The sequence below is a fragment of the Gopherus evgoodei genome, chromosome 2 (assembly GCF_007399415.2).
Source record: "Gopherus evgoodei ecotype Sinaloan lineage chromosome 2, rGopEvg1_v1.p, whole genome shotgun sequence".
Classification (NCBI taxonomy): Eukaryota; Metazoa; Chordata; order Testudines; family Testudinidae; genus Gopherus; species Gopherus evgoodei.
The window spans coordinates 297,084,929-297,095,197 of record NC_044323.1 but is presented as its reverse complement, the minus strand read 5'-3'; positions in this window follow the sequence as shown (position 1 = coordinate 297,095,197).

Genomic DNA, 10,269 nt, shown 5'->3' with positions numbered 1-10,269 from the left:
TCCCAGGATGAGATGGTCACTCCTCTGTTTTTGTAATAAGGAGAGAGAGCACGGGGCCTGGTGCAAGGCCTGAGGCCTGAACCAAAGTCAGCAAAAGTTATGCTATGAGCAAAAGTCTGCATTCGGTACCAGCTCTGGCCAGGTTCAGCACACAGAGAGAACTCAGGCAGCCTACACCTGACAACAGCCTTCTCCACCACTGGATGGCCACTGCTGGTACCAGAAACTACTGCAGCAAGTTGCCAGTGATCTATAGATACCATTAAAGGGGGTAAACAGTGAGGTGGCTGTGATGATGCGGTTCTGGCGGGACCCAACTGAGAGTGCCAATTCAGGACCAATTGCTCAAACAGGGCAGTCACAGCCCAGGCTGGGGTTTTTCCACCTCTAAGGCAAACCAAACCAGCCAGATAAAAAGGACTTCGGTTTCACCCCACTGGCTAACCACAAGTCACACGAGCAATTTCCTTAGACACTCCAGTCTCCCAGTATCACCACCAGTGCCACCCGTCCTGGGGATGAATGGTTATGAAAACCAACACCCCAGTAAAAGAAAAAGGTTCTCTTGATCCCAAAGGACCAAGCCCCAGACCCAGGTCAATATACACATCAGATCTTACCCACAAATCACGCTGTTGCCAATCCTTTAGCATCTAAAATCTAAAGGTTCATTCATAAAAGGAAAAAAAGATAGAGATGAGAGCTAGAATTGGTTAAATGGAATCAATTCCATACAGTGATGGCAAAGTTCTTAGTTCAGGCTTGTAGCAGTGATGGAGTAAACTGCAGGTTTAAATCAAGTCTCTGGAGAACATCCCCCGCTGGGATGGGTCATCAGTCCTTTGTGTAGAGCCTCAGTTTGTAGCAAAGTCCCTCCAGAGGTAGGAAGCAGGATTGAAGACAAAATGGAGATGAGGCATCAGCCTTATATAGGCACTTCCAGGTGTAAGAACACTTCTTTGTTCTTACTGTGGAAAATTACAGCAAAATGGAGTTTGGAGTCACATGGGCAAGTCCCTGCATACTTTGCTGAGTCACAAGGCGTATCTGCCTCCTCTCAATGGGTCAATTGTGTAGCTGATGGTCCTTAATGGGCCATCAAGCAGGCTAAGCAGAACAAACACCAACTTGTCTGGGGTGTTTCCCAGAACTGCAGCACCAATTTGAAATACAGACAGTATACAGCCAATACTTACAAATTCAACTACATAGTGATACAGACATACAGACAGCATAATCATAACCAGTAGCCCATAACCTGATCTTAGACACCTTATATGACCCCCTTTACATAGGATTTGGTGCCACTACAGGACCTTGGTTGCAAACCATGTTCTATATGGTCCCAGTTTATATCAATAACGTCACAGTGGCAAAATTGGCAAATGATACAAAATTGTTCAAGATAGTTAAGTCCCAGGCAGACTGCAAAGAGCTACAAAGAGATCTCACAAAACTGGGTGACTAGGCAACAAAATGGCAGAAGAAATTCAATGTTGATAAATGAAAAGTAATGCACATTGGAAAATATAATCTCAACTCTACATACACAGTGATGGGGTCTAAATTAGCTCTTACCTCTCCAGAACGATCTTAGTCACTGTGGATAGTTGTCTAAAATCATTCACTCAATGTGCAGCAGCAGTCACAAAAGCTAACAGAATGTTGGGAATCATTATGAAAGGGACAGATAAGACGGAAAACATTATATTGTCTCTATATAAATCCATGGTACGCCCACATCTTGAATACTGCGGAATATAGTGGAATTGGAAAAAGTTCAGAAAAGGGCAACAAAAATGATATGGGATATGGAACAGCTGCCTATGAGGACAGATTAATAAGACTGGGACTTTTCAGCTTTGAAAAGACACGACTAAGGGGGGATCTGATAGAGGTCATAAAATCATGACTAGGGTGGAGAAGGTAGATAAGGAAGTTATTTACTCCTCATTACACACTGACTAGGAATCACCAAATGAAATTAATAGGCAGCAGGTGTAAAACAAACAAAAGGCAGTATTTCTTCACACAATGCACAGTCAACCTGTGGAACTCTTTGCCAGAGGATGTTGTGAAGGCCAAGGCTATAATAGGGTTCAAAAAAGAGCTAGATAAGTTCACAGAGGATAGGTCCATCAATGGCTGTTAGCCAGAATGGGCAGGAATGGTGTCCCTAGCCTCTCTTTGCCAGAAGCTGGGAAAGGGCAACAGGGGATGGATCATTTGATGATACCTGTTCTGTTCATTCCCTCTGGGGCACCTGGCATTGGCCACTGGTGGAAGACAGGATACTGGGCTAGATGGACCTTTGATCTGACCCAGTATGGCCCTTCTTGTGAGGTCTAGGACCCTCAACACCAGCTCCTGGACATGGTGCTGCCTCAGGAGCTGCGTAAGGTAGCCCTGCCCATCAATGAGGCCATCCTAGAACCGGCTAGAGTGGGATGGCACACTCCAGCATCCTGTGCCACCATACCGAAAAGGGCTGAGAGACAGTATTTTGTTCCTGCCAAAGAGGCTGAATTCTTATTCTCCTACCCTGTCCCCAACTTGCCAGTGGTACAGATGGCTGATGAAAGTGTGAGGACAGCCTGGCAGATAAAGGCTCTAAAAGACTGGACCACATAGGGAGGAAGGTGGTTTCCTCCACAGGCCTGCAGTTTCATGTTGCTAACTAACAAGTGTTGCTAGTGAAATAGGATTTTAATACTTATTCCAGGCTTGTGGACTTCACAGACAAGCTTCCGACTGAAGACTGGGCTCAATTTCAGTTTCTTTTAGAGGAGGGGAGGCTAGTGGCAAAAATAGCCCTCCTGGCTGCACTGCATGCGTTGGACCCGGCTTCCAGAAGTTTAGCCACTGGTCTAGTCATGAGGGGGATTCCTGGCTACAATCGGCAGGGTTCCCTAGCAAGGTCCAAAACGCCATCCAGGACCTTCTTTTTAACGAGTCTAATCTCTTCAAGAAAACCGATGAGTCCCTGCACTCACTAAAAGACTCAGGATTAATGCTGCATTCTCTGAGGACTTATACCCCAGCCTCTAGGAGGAAACACCAGACGCAGTCCTATATACCAAGGCCACTCCCTCCTCATGCATCTTATTACCAGTGCACAACCCAGCCTCTGTGCAAATGCCAGAGGATTCAGAGGCCTTGCTTCTTGGCCCCCTCTACTACCACAGTCTCTCCTCACTATCCACCACCAGTCAAGAGCCACTTTTGACACATTGGTCGAGACCCAAGCACTACTAATGTTGGCAACCATCTGTGCCTTGTCATTTTGGGGGGCCATCTTACACTTTTAACCCACAACTGGAACAAGATCACAGTGGACAGTTTAGGTTCCAGAGATTATCCACCAGGAATATTTCATTGTTTCTTTCGTTACCACCTCACAAACCCCCTTACTCCTCTGCTGCCCCTCTCATGAGGTGATTCTTTGATGGTAGGCAGAATCCTTTTATACTGAGGGGCAGTAGAGCACGTCCCATCTTGTTACCGCAGAAGAGGGGAGGGTTCTACTTCCCATATTTCCTAATCCCCACAAAAGACCGAGGATGGAGACCCACCCTGGACCTTCAGCAACTCAACATCATTATTCAAAAGCTGAAATTCCAGATGATCACGCTAGCATCTATAATCCCCTCCTGTCAGGAAGGGATGTGTTTCGTAGCACTCAACATGGAGAACGCATATTTCCATGTGGATATTCACCCATCACACAGGAAGTTCCTGCGTTTTATGGTAGGCCAGGAACATTTCCAGTTTTGAGTACTCCCCTTTGGGCTGGCTATGGCACCCAGAGTATTTAAGAGGTTTTCTCTGTGGTAGTAGCCCATATGAGGCACCACGGCTATATGATAGCCCATGGATATCCGATTGGCTTCTGGGAGCCCGACCGCATCAGGAGGTCAGGTCAGAGACAAGAGTTTCTCATACAACTTTTAACAGCCCTAGGAGTTTGTATAACAAAAAAGTCTTTTGTTACCCACAAGGTCAATAAACTTTATAGAGGAATGGTTGGACTCAGTTTCTGTAAGAGTGTTCCTCACCTCAGAAAGGTTTCATGCTGTGAACAGCCTGATTTTACACACAGACCACAAACCACAGTCTCACTGTTTGGCCACATGCACCTGTGTGACTCCTTTCACAGGCTCCACTTGCAGCGCTTTCAGGCTTGGCTCCACCCCAGCTATTGACCAAGCAAGGACCATATCAACTCCAGCGTGGTCAGTCCCACTAGAGTTGTCATTTCCCTGACTTGGTGGTTGAACCCCGAAAAGGTCATGGTGGGAGTTCCCTTCAGCCCTCCCACCCCCAAGGCCACCACTATGATGGATGCTTCCCTCCTGGGATAGGGTGCTTACCTGGACCCCATGAGAGGCAAGACTACATATAAACTTACTGGAACTGAGGGCAGTCCACCTTGTGTGCAAGGCCTTTCATTTTCCTGTACACACACTCCTTATACAGGTAAGGTCAGGCAGTACCACCGCTGTGGTCTATATAAACAGACAGGATCCTTTGTTGCCAAGGCTGCCTCCTTGTTGTGAAATCGGTTCTTCTGGATAGGGACAAGTCCTTTGTCTAGGGTGAATAGATTTCTAATGATTGGGTACTTGAGTCAATTACCTTCTGTTTTGCCACCAGCCTTTGGAATGTCAAGCCAACATGGAGGCAAATAGACCCTAGAGAAGGCATAAGGTTGCATATTCAAAATGGAGTGCCGCTTGACACAGACACAGAGGAGTCATAAATTGTACAGACATATTCCCACATCATGTCAACTCCTCATTGTGACACCTGATTGCCTGTCACTGACCGTGGATGGTGTGTCTTCCAATTCCCTTCCCCTTCATTGTTGTGCGACATGGAGAGAACCTGCAGCAGATGCTGTGTGAAGAGAGGACAAAAGAATTGTGGTGGCAGACATCACACTCCAAGGCTGATTGCCTGTGACAAAGCCTGAACACTCATGCAATGGCTGCAATTGACACAATAAGAGCTTGCCTTCTCTTCAACAGACTGCCGCATGCACTGATTCCACTGGTGAATATGGGCTGGTTTCCATCTGAGGCAGGCTGCTTCTTGGTGCAGAGGAGATCAGTTGCATTCAAGCTAATTTCACTGTTGCCAACTCTCATGATTTTGTCTTGCGTCTTATGGTAATTGTTTTCCTTAAAGCCCATCTGACTTCAGCCTTGGTTCTTAAAGAAAAAATAAGTTTTTAGTCCTCATGGCTGTGGGGAAAGCTTCAACATGTGATCCCAGTGCACCCGAAAAGCTCAAAAAACAGAAGGCAAATTAAAAGACCCTCCAATCTATTATTTTTACATAGTCTCATAATTTTAAAGCTAATCTCATGATTTTTGGTGAGCCTGACTCATGATTTTTGAACATGTGGGTTTGGCAGTACTGTAATTTGACTGCCCCCATGATAGCAGTTCTATGGCAGAGATCGAGATTTGGGGGGTGGGGGGGGATGAACACAAAATCTTGCTTGAGTTCCAGCTAGTTTAATTAAGGGACTGTTTTGGGTTGTGACCTGTGATTTGGACCTGTGTCCTTTTTGGTGGAAAATCAGGTAGTGGCACTATTGATTGATTATTGAAGGAGCTGGCCAGTGCCTGTCGTGAGGATTAGTTAGGATTTTTGAGGATGTTGTAACCAAATTACCCTGTGGCTCTCTTGTCAGGGTCATACTTTGTTGATTGTATACCACCACACAGAGAGAACTCAACCATTGTATTTATGAATGACACACGAAAAGAGAGGGAAGAAAGTGAAATGATCCAGCGCGAGGTGGTGACGCTGGGCAATGCTTCCTGCCATGCATCACCCAAGCAAGATGCCAGGTGCACCCAGAAAAAAAATGCCAAAAGGAAGGGGGAGGCAACTGGTGCATCAACACAGGTCAATCCTACGGAGTTGGGAAGTGTCTAACCGTTGGTTTGGGGTGCTCGGCAGTCACAGAAGCACCCCAGGGCCGGTGTAGGCATACTTCCCTCACCTTAAACTATTGGCCTGTCAACTTCCCATACTTAAAATGGGACTATACCAAATTCAGCTCAGGGAACCTTACAGAATGGGGAGCGACCACTCTGCCCCAGACAGCTTGGAGGCCAGGAAAGCTACACAAGGGAGAGCTTAACAAGAAATAAAGGGAGTAGGCAGAGGGGTGACTGTAAGGCAGAGGGACATAGTGGCATACAGTGGTTGGGGCAGGGACCAGGATCTGGCTCATTGTTCCAGGTTATCAGCAAGCTCTGGAGGATGGTGCCACCTCCTGTTCCTCTCAGTTCTTAATTAGAATTTTCACCTGGCAACCATGAGGGGCGTGTCTGTGATCATCGTTTTAAAAGCTCTAGGGCCACATCAAGCCATCAGTGCAGGCGGGATCCATGGGCAAGTCCTACGTTTAACGCCTCTGTGTTCCAGGCTTATGCAGTACCTAGCGCCATAGGCCTCAATCCTGGGTGGCCTCTCACTGTCAGGGTGGCCTCTGTGGGAGGGTTGTTTGTTTAGGTCTAACCAGGTCATGGTGTCCTTCCTACTTGCCCAGTTCTTAAGGTGCGTGTGTCATTTTGTTTCTGTGTGGAGGTACTAATCACTCTGGTATGAGGTTAAATTGACTGTCAATTATTATTTGAAGTACTATAACATCTAGGTTGCTATAGGGTCACACATGCTCCCTCCTACACACCTTCAATTAAACGCAGTTTAGCTGTTGCTGAGAATAAGATGACAGAACAATGTGAATAAAGCACAATCTATCAGCTGTGCTGGCAGAGCCCATTCCCCACCCTGGAGGAAAGAGAGCTGAGCTCCCCCAAATCACACTGGAAAATCCTCACCCTAACTACAGAATCCAAGAGGAACAAAAACCAGCAAAGAAAAAAAGCTAAAAGGTGGAGGAAGGGAGGAGTGGAGAAATGCTAGTAATGGTCCCAAGCCTGTTGTTCTTACTCTGTCATACTAGGTATGTCCATCCTTCATCAGAGCGAGAGGTACAGAGAGTGCATCCTTTACCTGCCCTTTGTCCTACATCTTCTTAAGTCGTCCTGCAGCGGGAGGACTGAAGGCTCACTGCGTCACGGAGGGGAGCTGGGTGCAGGACTCCATCATCTACCCTTTTTCCTTCACAAATGTGAAGGACTTTTAAAATTAGATTTAATGTTTTCTTCTTGTCAGTACAACGGGGGACCAGGTGCTCTTGCTGGTTTGCTCTTCAGGAGCAAATATTTTGCTCTTGACCGTTCTGTTGTGGGGTCATAATCTAAAAACCATCTCTCGGACCACTGTGGGATCCTTTTCTGCCTGCTCTCCCTCCAGGTGTGCCCAGGACCTAACACCAACAGGGCATTCTCTTTCCTCCAGCCCATCCCACCCATTTGGTTTTGTTCACTTCCCTGTTTGAATCCTTTTCCAGGAACCAGCCCTGTTACCACCACCCCCCCATCAGACTTTAGTCACCCCTCAATGACCTGCCTGCCCCAATAACTCAGTCTATTAATTTGTCTATTTTGGGAGGTAAAAGGGGGTGGGCCCACTTGAGAGGATTTGCCAGGGGGTTTCTCTCTGACCTGTGGAGGACTCCCCAGGACCGACTAGCTCTGTTGATCCTTGGAAGGACACGGATACAGTCTTCTACTCATAGGATTGACACTCAGGCGTATTCTTTGAAAACAAGAATATTCTTTATTAACACAACATTCCCTAATACAACAAGTTTATTAAGAAGATGATAAAGAATCCATAGATGTTCTTAACAAGGCATAATGTGATCTGTGCTAATTGACTAAGTATTCACAATTGCAATATCATACAGTTTTTAAATTGCTTCAAGTGGTTACATTCCATATGTGATGGCCAGTCACACACACAATGCTGACAGCAAATCCTTAAACATCTAAATCATAACACACACAAAAACATCCAGCTGTATTATCCCAGATACTTACTCACACCGTTTAATTATTCTTAAACTGGAGAGTTATTTTGCTGCCTTTCTCTACTAAATTCTTTTCCATTTGAGAGCTGCTGCTGCTCTGTCACTGTTAGCAGCGTTGCTACTGCTCCATTGTTACTGCTTTTCTCTCCTTAAGTGATTTTAGTTCTTTTCTGTGTATCCTTCATTCTCCTACTGCTTATACACACACCAGCACCTTCCACTCGCTCTGACTCAAGAGTGTAGCTCTCTGCCTTATAGACAGATTTTGGCCTATTGGGGTTGGTTATTTTTACAATCCTAAGTATTCCCCCCAGTCATGTTTACGCCCTCTATCTGTCAGTGAAAGCTAGACCTGATTGAAAACTTGTGCCTTATTTGACTGATCTGATTGACGACTCGCATCTTGCCTGATTGATCTCTCCCTTTATTTCACCTCAGCCTCCCTGCGTGCTGTTGGCCGGATCACTCCCAGACCTGCATTTTGGATTTCTCTGACTGCCTATGACAGCCACCTTGCTATCGCTAGTCGTAACCACCTAAAACTATCTTTAACTATTAAACCTCTACAGTTATAAGCTATCCATAGCTGAGTAGACCCTAACCCTACCATTCACTGTCACTGCTCCATTTTTTATTATTTTAAACAAGTTTAAGTCCGATCTCTCCCTGCTTCGGCTCCTGGTGGCTGTGCAGCGCTCTTAGTGCTGAATTCCTTACACAGAGCAGCTGAAAAATCTTTTGTATCACCCTTTGACTTCGGAGGCCTTTAATATTATTTATATGCAAACAGAATTCAGACAATTTTTACCACTAAAAGAATAAAGCAAGAAATGCTTAAACCATGTAAAAAACCGTAAACTTTAACTCCTGTTATAATAGACATCAAATCTCTTTCTATTCCTCACTAAAATTTAGGTATTAAAACCTTTATTTAAAAAAAAAGATTTAGCGTTTCTCTGCAAATTACCGCAGATGGGTTTTTTGCTCACAGTAGAAACAAGTTTTCCCATCTCTGGCCCACTCATGTGCCTGGAGACATGCACTACATCTATCTGCGTGGGCTTGACCAGAACCAGGCTTCCTTGAGTCTGAGGCCTGGACCTTGGGCAGGTGCAGAAGGTAGACAGTCTGCCTGCGTTCCATTTGTCATTCATGAAGGCTGGTGTCCGTTCTGATACACAGGTCCATAAAAGCCTCCAACTTGGCAGGAGCATCTACCCATGTCAGCTTGTCCTTTAATTCATCACACCGATTGGACTGAAACTGATGGAGGAGTGGGACATCATTCCAGATGGTGTCTGTGGCCAAGTATCTAAACTGGGCGACATAGCAAGGGGCCAACCCCTTACGTAAGGCAATCTCCGCCATGCGGGCTTTAGCTGATTCGTCACAGATGCATGCAGGAAAGAAGCCCAGCATGTCAGCACAGGGGGGTCTTGCTCTAGAAGTAGAGCTGCCTATGCTAGTGATTCCGCGATAAGCAAGTTAAGTAGCTGCCCCACCTTGACCTGGTCCATGACCTATTCCTGGGATTGGAGCATAAACAGGAGGCTTGCAGATGGTGCCATGGTGTATCTCTGCGAGCGGAACTCGGGCTGGTTACCCAGCTGGTGTCATAAGGGGAGACACGGGTACCAGCAGCTGCTCTGAGAGCTGAAATGGGTTCCTGCAGGGAGAAGTTTGCTGTCTGTAGTTGCCATACGTGATCTCTCAGGCTCTGGTTCTCAGCCTGGAGGACAGTCATGTGTTCCTGCAGACGCACAGGCCCCTGGGGCATCAGTGCGGTGGAGAACCCAGCAGTGTCCATACTCAGTTCAGGGGAACAGCAACAAGTCCTGGAAGAGACCGAGAGAGTCTGAGCAAACTGTCAGGGCCCATACAGGGGCAGTTTCACCTACTGGTCAAAGCTCAGAACAGAGTCAGGGTCATGCACAGGAATCACGGCAAGGGTCACAGGATGAGTCAGAGTCCAAAGCCACATCAGGTGTGGAAGCTGGAGTCAATAATGGGGGTTGGGATGAGGAACAAGGAGGGGGAACCAGGCAAGGAGCCAGGAACTTGGTTGTGGGGGACTGGTCAGCGCCAGGCTCAGGCAAGGGGTGGGGCAGGAACAAGAAGCTTTATGCCCAGTGGTGTCCAGTCAGCTGTCTGCGCTAGTCACCTGGCCCTGCTGACTCAGCAGGTGGAGCATTAGCAACGGTTTCCCTGCCTTGCTGTCGGTGGTGCAAAGAGTAAGGTGCCTGCTTGGCATGCCCATGGGCCTGGGTTCAAGGCCTGTGGTGCCTGACAGCAGGCAGGGGGTTGGCAAGGCCAGC